The 18,084-nt window shown below is 44.2% G+C and overlaps 1 protein-coding gene across 2 annotated transcripts in view; it reads right to left on the reverse strand.

The window, feature by feature from the left end:
- Positions 1 to 12,078, reverse strand: part of TNK2 (tyrosine kinase non receptor 2) — a 145,843-nt gene extending 133,765 nt beyond the window's left edge. The window contains exon 1 of one of the 2 annotated variants that reach the window (XM_072142513.1): positions 11,806 to 12,078. The gene's annotated coding sequence lies outside the window, so the exon portion shown is untranslated. The remainder of the gene's footprint in view (positions 1 to 11,805) is intronic. The other variant, XM_072142515.1, reaches the window with a different exon arrangement.
- Positions 12,079 to 18,084: the final 6,006 nt, after the last annotated feature.

The following is an 18,084-nucleotide window of genomic DNA, read 5'->3' on the forward strand; positions in this document are numbered from 1 at the left end:
ATCGGTGCTAGCACCGATCGCGGGTGTTTTCACAGCGATGGCTGCCGGCAAAGCTGCCGGCAGCCTCAAAAAGATGCGCATGGGACATACTCACCGCGCCGTCTTCTTTCTTCTGCTAGGCGCCGCCATGTTTTTCCCCGGGGCGGCGCCTAGTATGACGTCAGCAGCGGCGCGTCATACTAGGCGCCTGCCGGGGAAGATCAATGGCGGCGCGGAACACTGAAGACGAGCCGCGCGAACATCGGGGCCACCGGAGGGTGAGTATATAAGTTTATTTATTTTTTAATGCTGTGCTGTATACCACTGGGGGCTGTGCTGTATACCACTGGGGGCTGTGCTGTATACCACTGGGGGCTGTGCTGTATACCACTGGGGGCTGTGCTGCATACCACTGGGGGCTGTGCTGCATACCACTGGGGGCTGTGCTGCATACCACTGGCGGCAGTGCTGGATACTACTGGGGCAGTGCTGTATACTACTGGGGGCTGTGCTGTATACTACTGGGGGCAGTGCTGTATACTACTGGGGGCAGTGCTGTATACTACTGGGGGCTGTGCTGTATACTACTGGGGGCTGTGCTGTATACTACTGGGGGCTGTGCTGTATACTACTGGGGGCTGTGCTGCATACTACTGGGGGCAGTGCTGTATACTACTGGGGGCATTGCTGTATACTACTGGGGGCAGTGCTGTATACTACTGGGGGCAGTGCTGTATACTACTGGGGGCTGTGCTGTATACTACTGGGGGCTGTGCTGTATACTACTGGGGGCAGGCTGTATACTACTGGGGGCAGTGCTGTATACTACTGGGGGCAGTGCTGTATACTACTGGGGGCTGTGCTGTATACTACTGGGGGCTGTGCTGTATACTACTGGGGGCTGTGCTGTATACTACTGGGGGCTGTGCTGTATACTACTGGGGGCTGTGCTGCATACTACTGGGGGCAGTGCTGTATACTACTGGGGGCAGTGCTGTATACTACTGGGGGCATTGCTGTATACTACTGGGGGCAGTGCTGTATACTACTGGGGGCAGTGCTGTATACTACTGGGGGCAGTGCTATATACTACTGGGGGCAGTGCTGTATACTACTGGGGGCTGTGCTGTATACTACTGGGGGCTGTGCTGTATACTACTGGGGGCTGTGCTGCATACTACTGGGGGCTGTGCTGTATACTACTGGGGGCTGTGCTGTAATGGTAATGTTGTTGTTGTATGCCTTATGTTTATGAGCGACAGTTTTCCTGCTATATACCTGCATGTCATAAGAATTTACATTAAAAAAAGGACCATGTTAAATTCAAATCTGTTTTTTTTTTTAATTTTACCGGTGTTTTGTATGCGTTGGAAAAGGGGTAGTCTTATACGGCGAATATATCTTAAACTCTATATTTTAAACAGGAAAGTAGGGGGGTCGTCTTATACACCAGGTCGTCTTATTCGCCGGAATATACGGTACTTATCGATTACTATGAAAATGATACTCCTCCTGTTTTCTTTAGTTCATTGCTTAGGGAAATATTTCCAATGTGAAATTTTACAGAATGTCAATCAAGTCAAATTCTGGGAAAAATAACATAAAATAACTTGTATGCTTGTTCTAGAAATTGTTGTCTTGTATTTTGCTGAGAAGGTTCCATAGAAATAGATGGAGCACAGGATGAACTCATCCTGTACTTGATTTCTTACTTTTATTTGTTATGGGGCTCTCGAATGGCATGTATATATATAAATAAGAGAAGTGACTCAGAGCTTTAGTGCACCAGGTGGGGAGCAAATATAAAATGTATAAAAGTGTAACAGTTTAACAGCATTTCGAATTGAACAGTAACAGCTTCCCCAGAAAAAAACTCTTATGACAATAATTCCTTTATTTATATGGCGCACACAGATTACGCAGGGTTACACAGAGCTTGCCAAATCAGTCTCTTATTTACTTTCATAAATATTTTATTATTTTATAAAGCCCACAAAAACATAAGAAGGCAAAATACAATGCAGCAATAAAACTTTCTTTAAAAAGTTACTATATACCATAAACAGAGCCTGTAAAGAGTCACCACCTGATCAGTTCGGGGGCTGGGATGTTAGGCCCCTTCTACACTCGTGTTGCAGATAACGTCAGAGTCTGATCAGGGTGCGATCAGGGTCAGTGAAAAACTGACATTTTGTATCAGAGTGCAATCAGTCTCAGTTTTTGATGCACGTTTTCAATGCAATTTTAATGCGTTTTTCATGCGCAGATAACGCGGAAAAAGGACTCTTTTCTATGGCAATTGATGCGTGTGTATCAGAGTGCAATGAGTTTTTGATGTGTCTCCATAGACTTGTATGGTGCGCTTTTCACGTGCATGACTTGCAAAAGTAGAGCGTGCCGAGATTTAAACGTGCAATAAAAAAATGTGTGTGGAAAAAATGCAAGTCTGAAAAAGCCCATTGATTACAATGGGTCAGAGTGCAATGCAAGTTCTGCGCGTCAAAAGCACGCCCAGAACACGCACGTGAAGAACGCAAGTGTAGAAGGGGCTTTAGCCTTACACCGATCAATTTCTGGCGTATACTAAGAAAAGGCCATCAATATAAATTGATGCGTTTTCATTTTCATTCGCCACTTCTTTATTTTTTCATAACTATTTTTATTTTTCCACGTAGAGAGCTGTGTGAGGTTTGTTTTCTGCATTACAAATAGCACTTCATAGCGACGGTATTTAATATTCCATGCCGTGTTCTGGGAAGCGGTGAAAAAAATCTGAATGCAGTGAAATGGGTGAAAAAATCTGCACTGGTTTCTTGTGAGTTGGGATTTTACAGCTTTTACTGTGCGCCCCAAATTATATTTTTGCGACTTTCGGGGATGTTTTTTAAGGACTGTATGGCCATTTCATCACTTTTTATTGGATTATTTTATATTTTTCAAAATAGCAAAAAAGTAGCATTTTCCACTTTGAGCACTATATTCCGTTACAGGGTTAAACTCCGGGAAAAAACGTTATTATATTTCGATAGATCGGATATTTTGGGATGCAGCAATACCTAACGTGTTTATGATTTTAAACTGTTTATTACAGTATATACTCAAGTATAAGCCAAATTTTTCAGCACAAAAAATGTGCTGAAAAACCCAAACTCGGCTTATACTCAAGTAAAAAAAAAAACCTCACCTTTCCGGTGTGCCCTACAGGTCTTCTGTGCGATCTGTCCGTCGGCAGCAGGTCCGTGCGACATCACAGGCTCTGACATCAGCCGCTGCAATAGTATTGTGTGTGCCGGCAGCTGACGTCAGAGTTGTGAGTTGTGAACTGTGGGTGTTTGATGCAATTTGCTAAAATATGCCCCAAATTTCCAAAACTATTCAAAAATGTAAAAAAATCCAGTAGGGTGAACATTGTAGCAGAAAACAACAATGTCAAATGTCCAAATAGTCGTTTTTTCTCCATCAATAAAGATTTGAAAAAAGGGAACAAATGACTGTCCCAAAAGGGTATCCATGAAAACATTGGCTGATCCCACAAAAGATGATGCCAAAAGTTTTCTACACCGATAGAAGTTATGAATGTCAGAATATGGCAATACCAAAAAAAAAAAAAAGATTACTTTTTTGAAACCTATTAAAACATAACAAAACTATAGAAATGTGTTATTTCCATGATCATACTGATCCAAAGAATATAGAGGATGTATTGTTAGGACTGCCCCAAGCTCTGCCCAGACAACTTCCACCTACCTTGGACGCCAACCGGTCCCCTGCCACTGCGCCTGGTGCAGAGTTTCAATGTGTATCAGGCATAGGGACAGGAGACAGATGGGAGAGACGGAAATTTCCCCACTGAAAAAGTCAGACAACTTCCCTTTAAAGAGGTGCCTTGTTTTACATTCATGACATGTGACAAGTGACATAATCGCAGGTCCTTTAGCCTTCTAAGAACAGCAAACTGTACACCATGTATGTGTTTTTCATGTATCTACACAAAATCACAGCAGTCTCCATGGAGGATGTAGAGGAGTAGAAGTCCATGGAGGCTGCTGTGACTTCATGTGTACAAGTTTGCTATTATTAAGAGGCTAAAATACCTGAGATTATGTCACTCTGGTTCCATGACATGAACTGTGACCAGTAAGGAGGCATAAAGCATGGGAAGGATTGGATGGGAGGGGCTGGATGAGCAGGACACGTCCCATCTGATGCCAGGAAATATAAGATAAAAGGTGATTTATGTGGATGTAGGCGAAACAATTTTTTAGCTAAAAGAAGGTTGTCAGTGAGAGAATAGGGCTCTATGGGAATCAGTCACTGGCTCTATATGTGCAAATGTGGTAACAGGTTCCCTTTAAGGACTAAGTCCCTTTAGCCCTGTCATACCAAGCCCAATTTTTTAAATGTGTCCTGTGACACTATAGGTAGTTATAACCCTTCAACACTTTAACATCCAGGAAATTTTGAGACTGTTTTCTCCTCACACATTATTTTTAACTCATTTTAAGTACAATGGTTTGTTTAATCATACACTGCTCAAATAAATCAAATTTATTAACCAATGGTGGCCTGGATTTGGAGTCACAAAATTAAAGTGGAAAAACACACTACAGGCTGATCCAACTTTGATGAAATGTCCTTAAAAAAGTCAAAATGAGGCTCAGTATTGTGTTTGGCCGTTATGTGCCTGTATGCCCTCGACATGCTCCTGATGAGGTTTACGGATGGTCTCCTGAGGGATCTCCTCCCACACCTGCTCTAAAGCATCCACCAACTCCTGGACAGTCTGTGGGGCAGCGTGACGTTGGTGGATGGAGCAAGATATGATATCCCAGATGTGCTCAATCAGATTCGGGTCTGTGTAACGAGTGGGCCAGTCCACAGCTTCAATGCCTTCATCTTGCAGGAACTGTACATATACTCCAGCCACATGAAGTCAAGCATTGTCTGGCATTAGGAGGAACTCAGGCCCAAGAGCAGCTACATATGGTCTCAACAAGGGTCTGAGGATCTCCTCGGTACCTATCGGCAGTCAGGCTTCCTCTGGTGAGCACATGGAGAGCTGTGCCGCCCTCCAAAGAACTGCCACCCCACACCATTACTGACCCACTGCCAAACCGTTAATGCTGAAGAATATTGCAAGCAGCAGATCGCCTCTCCACTGTGTCTCCAGACTCGTCACGTCTGTCACATGTGCTCAGTGTGAACCTGCTCTCATTTGTGAAAAGCAAAGGGCGCACACAGCCAGGCATAGAATGGAATAGGGCGCCATTCAGAGAAGAGTTGCATTGTCACATGATATGATATTCCATATCATAGGGGGTATTTACAAATAAGACATTACAGAGTACAAACATCATATGGAACAATAGTCTATTAACACTGTATAAGACTTGCAGCTCCAATAGAAGGTTATGTTACCATAGCAGGTCTGCCCCTTCTAATGACAGTGTGCACTTGTGCACACAGTGCCATCAGCAGTATCGTGTTGTATACAGGCAGTCCCCGGGTTACATACAAGATAGGGACTGTAGGTTTGTTCTTAAGTTGAATTTGTATGTAAGTCGGAACTGTATATTTTATCATTGTAGTTCCCGACAATTTTTTTTTTTTTGCCCCAGTGACAATTGGAGTTTCACATTTTTTTGCTGTAATAGGACCAAGAATTATCAATAAAGCTTCATTGCAGACACTTTTAAGCTGATTATTGCAATCTTGGACTATTTTAAAGCCTCCAGAGAGCTTCACCAGAGGTCACAGTGGGCAGAGGGGTCCGTCTGTAACTATGGGTTGTCTGTAAGTCGGGTGTCCTTAAGTAGGGGACCGCCTGTATATGACAGCCCAATCCTTTATTGTGACAGGGGGCTGATATTATCAGTCACCTGTCACACCTGCACCTGTATGCTGGGGGGTCTGGGACCACCATCAGCCCCAGCCCACTCTGTAGGTTGAAATTTTTGAGGAGACAATAAAAAAGTTGTTCACCACTTATTTACACAATGAAATATTACTATAATTGTCTCAACTGGCTACTTAAAGAGGACCTGTCACCTATAAAAATGGCACTAGGAGCTTAGTAAAGTAAGCAGCTCCTAGTGCTAAACGGATGCAGCAGTGATTTACTGCTATCATTATCTGAAACCACCGATAACGCTACCAAACACTGCTGTGCTGTATACTAGAAACACCAGACCGCTTTGAGAGTATTCAGGAGGGGGTGGTCCAGGGAAGAGGCAGCGCTGCCACTCCTTAGGCCAGCGGTGACTGCTGCACGCCATGCGGCAGTCACTGGAGGTTTCCATTAACGCTAGCAGCGTAACACTGCTGCGTCTGTTTTAGCACTAGGAGCTGCTTACTTTAGTAAGTATAGGTGACAGCTCCTCTTTAAGCACAGAAAACAAGGGATATATCGATTTTCTTGTGTAAATCGACATCTATTAACACTTTATACGACTAGGAGTTACATTACTGTCATACTCCTCCTCGGCTAAAAATACTCCTCAAAATGGTGAGAGGAATATTATTACCCTTCTGGAAAACTTTACTACGACAGCTGATTGTACAGGTTCTTACAGACATTGGCCCAATATGTGGTGTTTTGTGGTGATTTTCACTTTGTTAATGTGAAATGTGGTTTTTATATAGGATGGGCTATATTAGGGGATGTTATTCTTTTTATTTTACCCCTTACCAACATGTGCCGTAGCATTACGCTACGTTGTTACATTACAGCATATATTACAGCACATTGTAATGTATGAGGAGTAAAATCCCCATATACTGCCATACTGTAGCATGGCAGTATATGATAGGATCTTACAGACAACCTAGGGTTAATGTACCCTTGGGAGTCTGAAATATAGTAAAAATAAAAAAAGTTTTAAAAAATATATATAATTAAAAAACCTAAAAACTCAAATCACCCCCTTTCCCTAGAACTGATATAAATATAAATAAACACTAAAAATCATAAACACATTAGGTATTGCCACGTCCGAAAATGCCCGATCTATCAAAATATGATAGCGGTTTTTCACTGCGTTTAACCCCGTAATGGACAATCGCACCCCAAAGTCGAAAATGGCACTTTTTGCCATTAAAAAAAAAAATTCTATAAAAAGTGATCAAAACGTTGCACAGTCCTAAAAATGATAACATTGTAAACGTCATTAAAATCCACAAAAAACGACACCACCATTCACCAAAGTATAAAAAAGTTATTAGCCCCAGAAGATGGCAAAATCCCCCCAAAAATTTTTGTACAGGAGGTTTTAATTTTTTTTAAATGTATGAAAACATAATAAAAGCTATATAAATTTTTTGTCCCGTAATCATACCGACCCAAAGAATAAAATAGACATGTCATTTGGGGCATAAAGTGAAATCTGTAAAATCCAAGCCCACAAGAATACGGCACAAATGCGTTTTTTTACCAATTTCACTGCATTTGGAATTTTTTTCCCGCTTCCCAGTACACGGCATGGAATATTAAATACCAACATTTTGAAGTATAATTTGTTACGCAGAAAATAAGCCGTCACACAGCTCTGTACATGGAAAAATAAAAACGCAAAAACTAAAAAGGGCTGCGGCGTTAAAGGGTTAAACCTTTTTCCCAGAGTGGGACATAAACAAGTGATCATTTGCTCAGAGTAATATATTGCCATTCTAATGTATTGCAACATATTACATTAGTCAGACTATGCATCTGCTAAAAGCACGCTCTAACAGGCATCTACTAGAACTAGTACTTGGGGACCGTCTGCCAATATTCAAGTACAGACATATACAGCTCCCTTTACTTTCCCCTGCAGGGGATTTAGGACAAGTAGAAAGTTCCACACATTTGCTTGAGAGCGAGAAACGGACAGGGGCTTTGTGTGACTCAGCACACTACATCATCAACCACTTCCTCAGAAAGGTGGGGCCAAGAGAGACTTTATGTAGAGAATTCAACCTAAAGCAGCCCTCAGGAATTGTCTTCAGAGAGTCACATGTCTCTCTCATTCATAAGGGGGCTGGGTTAGAAGTGTCAGCGTCAGTAAGGAGGTTAGGTATACAGGGGGAGATATATCATTAGGCAGGATTTTGAGCAGTTGTCTATGTGTTAGACCCGCAGGTTTCCAACAGTTGGATTTATAGTGCGGTGTATGTGCAGTGTTAAATGCCTTCCTATGTGAGTATCAGCTGTGTGTGCTCTATGCGAATAAACTGCACCAGTCGCATGTTTAACATCTGCTCAATTTCTGCCTTTTTGCAATGTTTTTGCACAGGAAATTCTCAGATACCTCAAACATAATATTGAGTAAAAACTTCCCCCTGTAGTAGCAATGGACCTACATACACTTTGCCTTCTTTTGAAAATTCTCAGTTGATAAATGTGGTGTTGCACACTCTGGGGTGTATTTTTTCTGCCAAAAAAAAGCAGAAATTGTTGTTTGCTCAAAAATTTGCGACAATTATACGCCAAGAAGCTACATAGGACTAATGATAAATCTATGCAGACTGCATACTACAGCTCGAACACGAACAGGCAGCATCAATAAAAGTCTTTTTTTAGAAGAATGGTGGCTCTAATGCCATGAAGAGAGGCATTAGTGGGACATGTATAAAGACATATAGAAGGTAAACCTTCTTTAATATGGGGTGTGCTACACACTTCTGTCAGAGTCTGCATGATAAATGTGGTGCCCATTTATGTGCAGAAATGTGTCCCTGAAAATAAGAAAATGTCTTATATTAATTTTTGCTCCTAAAGAGGTACTAGGTGTTATTTTCAGGAAAGGTCTTATTTTTCCCTGAATATGATGCACAAATATTGTTGAACATTAACAACATTTATCACATGAAAAACAAAAAAGATGCTTTCCATCAAGAAAGCCTTGTTATTCTCTGTCTGTATATGGAACGATTCAACCATCTACAAAGTACCCTAGAGGGTGTAAAAAAGGTTTAAAAAAATCACCCCCTCTTTCCCTGATATAAAACATAATAAATAGTAAAAATCAAACATGTTAGTATTTGCCATGTCTCAAAATGCCCGATCTATCAAAATATAAAAAAGGTTATGCTTGGCGGTGAAAATATCACCCAAATGTCTGAAACGCTCCTTTTACACCATTATACAGCACATAAAATATTTTATAAAAAGTGATCAAAAGGTCGAACAGGCCTAAAAATGGTAGCATTAAAAATGTCATTAAAACCTGAATAAATCTGGCATCACCGTGATTGTACAGAACCAAAGAGTAAAGTAGATGTATCATTTGGAGCGCCTAGTGAAATTTTTAGAAACTGAGCCTGCGAGAAAGTGACGCAATTTCACTGCATTTGGAATTTCTTCCAGCTTCCCAGTACACTGCATGGAATAATAAATAATGTCACTAAGAAGTAAAATTTGTTACACAGAAAATAAGCCCTCATACAGCTCTGTACATGGAAAAATAAAAAAGTTATGAGATTTTGAAGGCGGAGAGCAAAAAATGTATGAAAAAATGCTGCGTCCTTAAAGGACACCTGTCATCAGGTCTGTGTCACTTGTCCTGTCACCACTACCTGTTGGAGCAGCTCACAAGGATCCCATCACAGCCTTTATCTAGTTATTTCATACATTAATCATTGTAAAAACATCTATTCTTTATCATGTAAATGAGGCAGGTCACATGGTCAGAGGCAGTGATGTCACCCCTGTTACCCCTCCCCTCTCCTCCCCCTGCTCATGTCTGTGTGTAATGTATAGTAAAGCATTGCTAGTGTGTGTATGTCATCTGCTGACATGCTGCATCCTCCTAATATACAGGTGAGAGACACAGACATCAGCTACACATGAATGTGACATGTTCTGCTGTAACATGGCTGCAGCCTGGAGCTGCTGTATCTCTCCTAAACACACACACACATGCACACACAGGCTGCAGGGGGTGTGGCCACCAGCACCAGGAAGCACATCATTATACAGCCTCACACCATTATACAGGATGTCAGTCATGCACTGGGGGTGTGGCTGTGCCTCCCACTCATGAATAGAGTGGACAGCTTGAATATGCTAATGCTTCATTGGACATTTCACAGGTCATTTGCATACAGCTTTAGGACCTCATTGCTTAGGTTTACAGGCATGTAGAGGGACAATGAAGGGATAGAGGCAATGCTCTCTAATGGCAGTTTATGAAAATATATTTAGTTTAGGGGGGTTATTTTGCATGACGGGTTCTCTTTAAAGGGGTTGTCCACTTTCAGCAAATATATGGTTTGCGTAAGGAAAAGTTATCCAATTTTCCAATATACTTTCTGTATCAATTCTTCACATTTTTCTAGATCTCTGCTTACTGTACTGCTATAGAAAGCAGTGGATGTGATGTGTGTCCATGTGATGTGATGGACACACAGGTGCACAGTTAGTATCACAGAGTAATCAGAGTATATCAGTATGATATACAGTATATACTCGAGTATAAGCCGAGACCCCTAATTTTACCACAGAAAACATATTGACTTGAGTATAAGCCGAGGGTGTAGTATACAGCTAACCATCCGCATGTAGTATACAGCCAGCCTCATGTAGCATACAGCCTGCCCCCATGTAGCATACAGTCTGCCCCCATGTAGCATACAGCCTGCCCCCTTGCAGTATACAGCCTGTGTAGCATACAGATAAAAAAATAAACTTAATACTCACCCTCCGTTGTCCCCGATGTTCGTCGCGGCTCCTGGTGGCTTCTTCACTCTTCTATCTTCTCTGGCCGGGAGATTGCGCCGGCCGGCGCACACTGTGATGCGATGCTCGGCTTATACACAAGTATATACGGTAATGGCTTGTGCCGACTGGAAGTAAAAAGCAGCTTTTATAGCAGGACAGCAAGAAGAGATCTAGACAACTTTTCCTTACACAAACCATATCAAATATTTGCTGAAAGTGGACAACCCCTTTAAGGGGTTAACCTGCCCAACAAGTGTGGCCATTGTCCACCACAATTGCAGTAACAGGTGGATGTAGCCTCAACTCCTCTCTGCCTGCTAGTCGGAATAGCAGGAATGGGTCTACGAAACCCGGAGCCCTAGGAAGAAGGGAGATGAGCTATATTACCACTTCTCTGCTCCTCACAGCATTGTGCTGAAATAGCGTGATACTGCCGCCGACTCCAGTACAGCTCTGATCAACAACAGCCCTCACAGAGGGTGGTTTCCCCCTATAACTGGGGCTCTTATAGATGCCCCAGTAACAGGGGGAAACTTGTAAAAGAAGGGATCTTTTATGACCTTATGGGGGAAATATAAAGTAAAAATACACACAAATAATGTTAATAAATATTCATAAAAATACATTCACATTATATCCTAATATAATAAATAAAAATCCCCCACTACATTATATAAAATATCACCATAGTTGCCCAGTTTGCCTGAGACCATACATATTATTTCTCAAAACAACCGAAACAAAATAGGTAATCAGACCTATAGGTACCCCTATCGCTATTTGTTATCCTGCTATACTCCTACATTATACGGCATGTTATATGTATCGTTGTGGTGATATATTGATAGCTGCTCCACATCCAGCTGTAAACCATTACAGATTCTGCACATCTTACAATGATTGTTCTCCCCAGGAAAGTGCATCCTGACATGCTGCTTTTCTGTGCCCTTAAAACAAAAAATGACATAGCTACAGCTAAAACCAATGTGATAACTGTACATTACTAGCATACTGCGCTGTACCTGGGGCACTAGCAATGGCACCGAGACTGACAGCAACAGCCATGGCCTCCAGAGTGGCGCAGCCTCCATGACAGTACCATCTCTCAGCATCCTGTACAGGGCACCTACCTGTATGAGGCGCCCACTGCCCGGCACACTCATCTGCAGGAGATTATGTCCTGACAGGAATCAGCAGCCATTCGTCACACGTAACAGTAAGCATCAGGTAGCCGCCATCCTCTGCGCCAACAAGTGCCTGACCTGCCCGCTCTTTCCGGGGGAGCAGGGCGCTCGTCATCGCCCCGGGGGTGCACAGCGCGCTCCCGACAGTAGCACGGAGAGCCCGCCGGATGGTGCGCGCCGCCGGGGGCGTCCCCGTCCCCAGAGAGTGACAGCCGCGTGCTAATGGTGGGCTGCACCCGTCCAGCCGCTCTGTCATGTCAGCATTCGCCAAAGTGAACGCACATTACTTAGTATACGGCCGCTGTTAAGGGCCCATTCAGACAGGGACAGTTTTAGTCAGTGGAGACAACTGACTGCACATGGACTAATAATTGCCCATCGTCCACACAGAGCAATAAAGGAAAAACAAAATGGAACTATTAAAGTCACTTTGGCCCAATGCACACGGCCGTCTGGGGGACATATATCTAGTCGCAAATACGTCCCCATTGCCAGGGGTGGTACCCGGGCTCGGTGTGGTGAGAACAACGCGCGCGTCTCGTGTCCGCATAGCCTGCTTGTAAGAACGGTTGTGCGCCACTACTTCCTATATAGAGGGAAGGGGTGAGCAGCCCCCCTGCACCGCGGCTACCGTATGCTCATATGTTTTAATGTCCGTTAGGGTACATACACATGCAGTATGCCCGCTGTGCGGGCATACAGCCGTGTGCTGGAGAGGAGGAGGAAGAGGTGGCCCCTCCTCCCTCCATAGAAAACAGCGGCACACGGCCGCACACTCGCCGAAAGATAGAGCAGGCACATGTGTGGCACCATATCCCCGCCGTGCCGCTATTGCCGTCTATGGGCAAATTTGCAGCCGCATGTACGGCCCCGCAGACGGCAGTGTGAATGAGCCCTAGGCTCCTAAATGGAGACTAGCGGAAAGCCCAGCCAACCCCCAAGTAATACATCTATGTACAGCCACCAAACTCTCCCCCTCCCCCCCACCAGAAAAACATCTATATACAGTCGCCCACCCCAGAATCCATATACCGGCTGAGACCTCCAGACCAGACAGATCCCCCCTGCAACCACACAGGCAGAGACCCCTCGCCCAGACAGATCAACCCTCCTCCAAGGCAAAGACCCCAAGACCAGACAGATGCCCCCTACCACATGCAGGCATAAATACACTGTGTTCTAAATTATTATGCAAATAAGTTTCAAATATTTTCCAAAATTACCTATATGGATTGCAGTCATTGTAATTTTCCAGTCATCGACTATTCGGGTATAATTGAAATGTTTTTGAACAAACTGCCTATGATAACATTATTTTTTTTTTAAATAAAACACTCATAATTCATGTCCTAAATTATTATGCACAGCAGAGTTTTCAACCTTTTAATTTTTATTAAGAACAAGAAAATGGTCATTTGTGACATAAGAATTAGCAGGTTATTACAAACTGAATTCAAACCGTTTAAGTCAAAAATTGTATTCTAGGTGATGTTACATTTGCACATTGGACCCCTTGTACGAAAGGAGCTTCTGAAATCTCTCGTCCATTGCCAGTTTTTGGATGGTTTCTTCTTCAATTGTTTTGTATGAGGACAGAATATCCTCCCAGAGGTGTTGCTTGGATGTGAACTGCCTCCCGCCATCATAGACACTCCTTTTAATGATGCTCCAGATGTTCTCAATGGGGTTGAGGTCAGGGAGCATGGGGGCCACACCATAAGTTTGTCCCCTTTTATGCCCATAGCAGCCAGAGATGCAGATGTGTTATTTGCAGCATGAGACGGTGCATTATCAGGCATGAAAATGATATTTCTGTGGAATGTACGGTTCTTCTTCTTGACCCATGGCAGGAAGTGCTGAGAAACTACCGTATATACTCGTGTATAAGCCGAGATTTTCAGCACAAAAAATGTGCTGAAAAACCTCACCTCGTCTTATACACGAGTCAACTAAAAAAAAAAAATAACCCAGTCAAAAAAAAAAAATAATAATACTCACCCTCCTGTGTCCGGATTCTCGGCAGGGGCTCCGCTCCTCTCTTCTTTCTTCACTGGCGGCTCCCGGTTTCTTTGCTTACTTCACTAGCCGGGCGCACACTAAGATGCGGCGCTGTCGCCACTGATGACGTCATCGGCGGCGACACTGCCGCATTATAGTGTGCGCCCGTAAGCAAAGAGACCGGGAGCCGCCAGTGAAGAAAGAAGAGAGGAGCTGCCACCGAGGTTCGGAAGCCGCCGCCAGGACCGGGAGCAACTGCCCAGCATCAAAGGTGAGTATCGTCGGAGGGTGAGTATTAAGTTTGCTTTTTTTATTCACTTGGCATACTGGGGGCAGGCTGTATACTACTATTGGGGCAGGCTGTATACTACTTGGGGGCAGGCAGGCTGTATACTACTTGGGGGCAGGCAGGCTGTATACTACTTGGGGGCAGGCAGGCTGTATACTACTTGGGGGCAGGCAGGCTGTATACTACTTGGGGGCAGGCTGGCTGTATACTACAGGGGGCAGGCTGGCTGTATACTACACCCTCGGCTTATACTCGAGTCAATCGTTTTTTCCAGTTTTTGGTGGTAAAATTAGGGGTCGCGGCTTATACTCGAGTATATACGGTACATATACATTATGGAGTTCATCTTTACTCCTTCATGGATCCTAAAGAGGCCGACAATCTCACTCCCCATGATTCCAACCCAAAACATTACTCCACCTCCTCCTTGTTGCCAGCGTAGCTGTGTTTGCATGGGGTGTCCATCAACCAGTCACCCTCCACTCCATCCATCCATCCATCTGGACATCGAGCGTTGCACGGCACTCATCGTGAACAACACAGTTTTGAAGTCACTCTTCATGTATTGTTCGGCCCACTGGAGCCGTTTCTTGTATGCAGTGGATAAAGGAGGTCATCAGGATGGCTTTTGCACAGCTGCAAACCTCTGAAGGACCCTGCATCTAGTTGTTTGGGGGACGTTGGAAGCATCAGCAGCTTCAAAACGTGTCTACTGCTATGACAAGGCATTTTTGCAGCTGCTCTTTTAACCTGACGTAATTGCCTGTTGGAAATAGTCCTCAATTTTCCCTGATCGGCAAGTACACGTGTGTGCTGTGTATCAGCTACATACTTCTTGATCAGCAGCTGACACATACTCTCTCTTTCCCATTTTGGCTGAAAATGTAGGCTACTTAATAATGTGGGGCAGACTTCTTAAAGAGAACCAGTCATGCAAAATTACCCCCCTAAACTAAATATATTTTCATAAACTGCCATTAGAAAGCATTGCCTCTATCCCTTAATTGTCCCTCTACATGCCTGTAAACCTAAGCAATGAGGTCCTAAAGTTATATGCAAATGACCGGTGAAATGTCCAATGAGTCATTAGCATATTCAAGCTCTCCAGCTTATTCATGAGTGGGAGGTACAGCTACACCCCCAGTGCTTGACTGACAGCTGCTCCATGTGCTTGGGGTGGCCACACCTCCTGCAGCCTGTGTGTGCGTGTGTATAGGAGAGATACAACAGCTCCAGGCAGCCATGTTATAGCAGAATATGTCAGGTACTTGTGTAGCTGATGTCTGTGTCCCACACATGTGTATTAGGAGGATGCAGCATGTCAGCAGATACAGCACACACACTAGCAATGCTTTACTATACATTACACACAGACATGAGCAGGGGGAGGAGAGGGGAGGGGGAACAGGAGTGACATCACTGCCTCTGACCATGTGACCAGCCTCATTTACATAATACAGAAATTATGATTTTGCAATGATTAATGTATGAGTTGACTAGATAAAGGCTGGGATGGGATCCTTGTGAGCTGCTCCAACAGATAGTGGTGACAAGACTAGTGACACAGACCTGATGACAGTAGTCTTCCGTTTAATAGGACACACATGCCAAACTAATTAGCATAGGTTAATTGCTTTCAGTGTTATAAAGAGCCCTGACACACATCACCATCAATGAGTTTAACAGACAAACAAAAAAGTTCTTTCCTTATCTCTCCCAAACACTTTTTGCATAATAATTTGGAACACAGTGTAAGTAAACATGTACTTACCTCCTCCTTCCCCTCCCACGCCGCAGTCCCACTGTGTTACTGCTTGTTTAGGTGCACGGAATCTCCCCTAAAACTGCTTCCAGGATGCCCAGCGCTGTATCAATCAACATCTAGGACATACCCTAAAATCTGGGACGGCTGAGAGGGATGTGATTTTGTGCTGGTTTTCACTGCAGATCTCAAAGTCATGGTGACCAGTCTCTTTAAGCTGGGTTTGTCATATAGACAAACTTAGAGATAATCTAATGTGATTTGGCAGTATAAGACCCCCAAACAGACACAAAACATGTATAAAGCACATCAAGGAAAAAGAGTTAAATCACATCACCCTCATTATTTCATAGTATTAACACTATAACACCTGTAAATGACAAAGTCAATGTTTATAATCTTTAACAGTGTAGTTTACACATTCGGCCACAAGATGGCAATCTAAGAAAACCAATCCTTACTGTATAAAGCATTTTTCGGTTTCCACCCCCAAACTATCAAGGCCTTATGCACACCACATCAGTTTTTTAAGGCAGTCATTAAGGGTACTTCTTCTGATGCAACGCCTTTCTACGGTGGTGCGTCAGAAGATGATTTTGGGACACCTGTTCTTGCTAGTGGCGATGTCGGGCTGATCCCGGGTGTTTAACCCCTTACACACCGTTGTCAAACATGACTACAGCATGTAAGTATGTCCCCCGTGGATCGGACCCCCCCAGTGCACTTACCAGGGTATCCAATCCCTCCTGCCATATTGGTCCGGCGAGTGCCCCGATGCTGCCGGCTCCTCTTCTGGCAGGACCCGGCTGTAAGTAACTGAGCATGTGCAGTTACTTGAACATGATGGTTTAAAAACATTTATTAGCACACCGAATAAGGTGCTTTAGAGGTATGCAGTACAGTGACCAGGGCCGGATTAAGAGTGGTGGGGGCCCTTGGCCGCAAACTTGTGGAGGCCTTTCCACCAATATTTTTGGAAGTATATAGCCTGCCAGCTCCCTGTAGTATACAGCCTGCAGCCACCCTGTAGTATACAGCCACCAGCCTCCTGTAGAATACAGCTGCCAGTCCCCTGTAAAAAAATGGCCACAAAATAATAAACGTCATACTTACCTCACCTTCCCTTCCAGTGATCCCACAACACTGCAGGCTCTTCCTCGCTCTTCTGGCAGCCGCCGGCAACGGAAGACACAGCTGCTATCGCTGGGGGATATCGCTTTGGCAGCAGCATCACAACCTGCTACAACCAAAACAGTGCATCGGCGAACTCCCCCAAGTGATGGCAGCTGTGTCTCATCGCACACAGAGACAGTCAGCGACTCAGCTGAGGTGAGTTGCTGACTGTCAGAAACCGGTGAGGGCCCCTAAAAAAGTGAAAGTGATGGGAGCCCCTGCGACTGAACCCCAGCGGCTAGAGCCCCATGAGCCCCTCCTTTAATCCGGCCTTGACAGTGACTGTGGCACAGAGAGAAAGGCCGTCAACCCGGACAGAATTGGAGGAAATACAGGTAATGCAGTTTGCAAACACTGATGGCAAGGAAAAACAGGTGAAGTATAATAAAGTACTTTGGCATGGATTTAGTATAGGAGAGAAAACAACTCTGTTAACCATGGTTATCTCTAAAGAAACACATGCAGTCATCATTGCACTGCACAAAACTGGCCTAACAGGAAAGAGTATCCCAGATAGAAAGATTGCACCTCAGTCAAAAATCTATCGCATCATCAAGGAATTGAAGGAGAGAGGTTCCATTGTTGCCAAAAAGGCTCCAGGGCGCCCAAGAAGGACCAGCAAGTGCCAGGACCACCTCTTAAAAGTGTTTCAGCTTCGGGATCGGGCAACCAACAGTGCAGAGCTTGCTCAGGAATGGCAGCAGGCAGGTGTGAGTGGATCTGCATGAACTGTGAGGCGGAGACTCTAGGAGCAAGGCCTGGTGTCAAGGAGGGCAGCAAAGAAGCCACTTCTCTTCAGAAAAAACATCAGGGACAGACTGATATTCTGCAAAAGGTACAGGGACTGCTGATGAATCCCCTTTCCGGTTGTTTGGAACATCTGGAAAACAGCTTGTTCGGAGAAGACAAGGTGAGGGACACCACCAGTCTCATGTCAACTGTAAAGCATTCTGCAACCATTCATGTGTGGGGCGGCTTCTCAGCCAAGGGAATCGTCTCTCAC

Source organism: Engystomops pustulosus, chromosome 3, assembly GCF_040894005.1.
Source record: "Engystomops pustulosus chromosome 3, aEngPut4.maternal, whole genome shotgun sequence".
Classification (NCBI taxonomy): domain Eukaryota; kingdom Metazoa; phylum Chordata; class Amphibia; order Anura; family Leptodactylidae; genus Engystomops; species Engystomops pustulosus.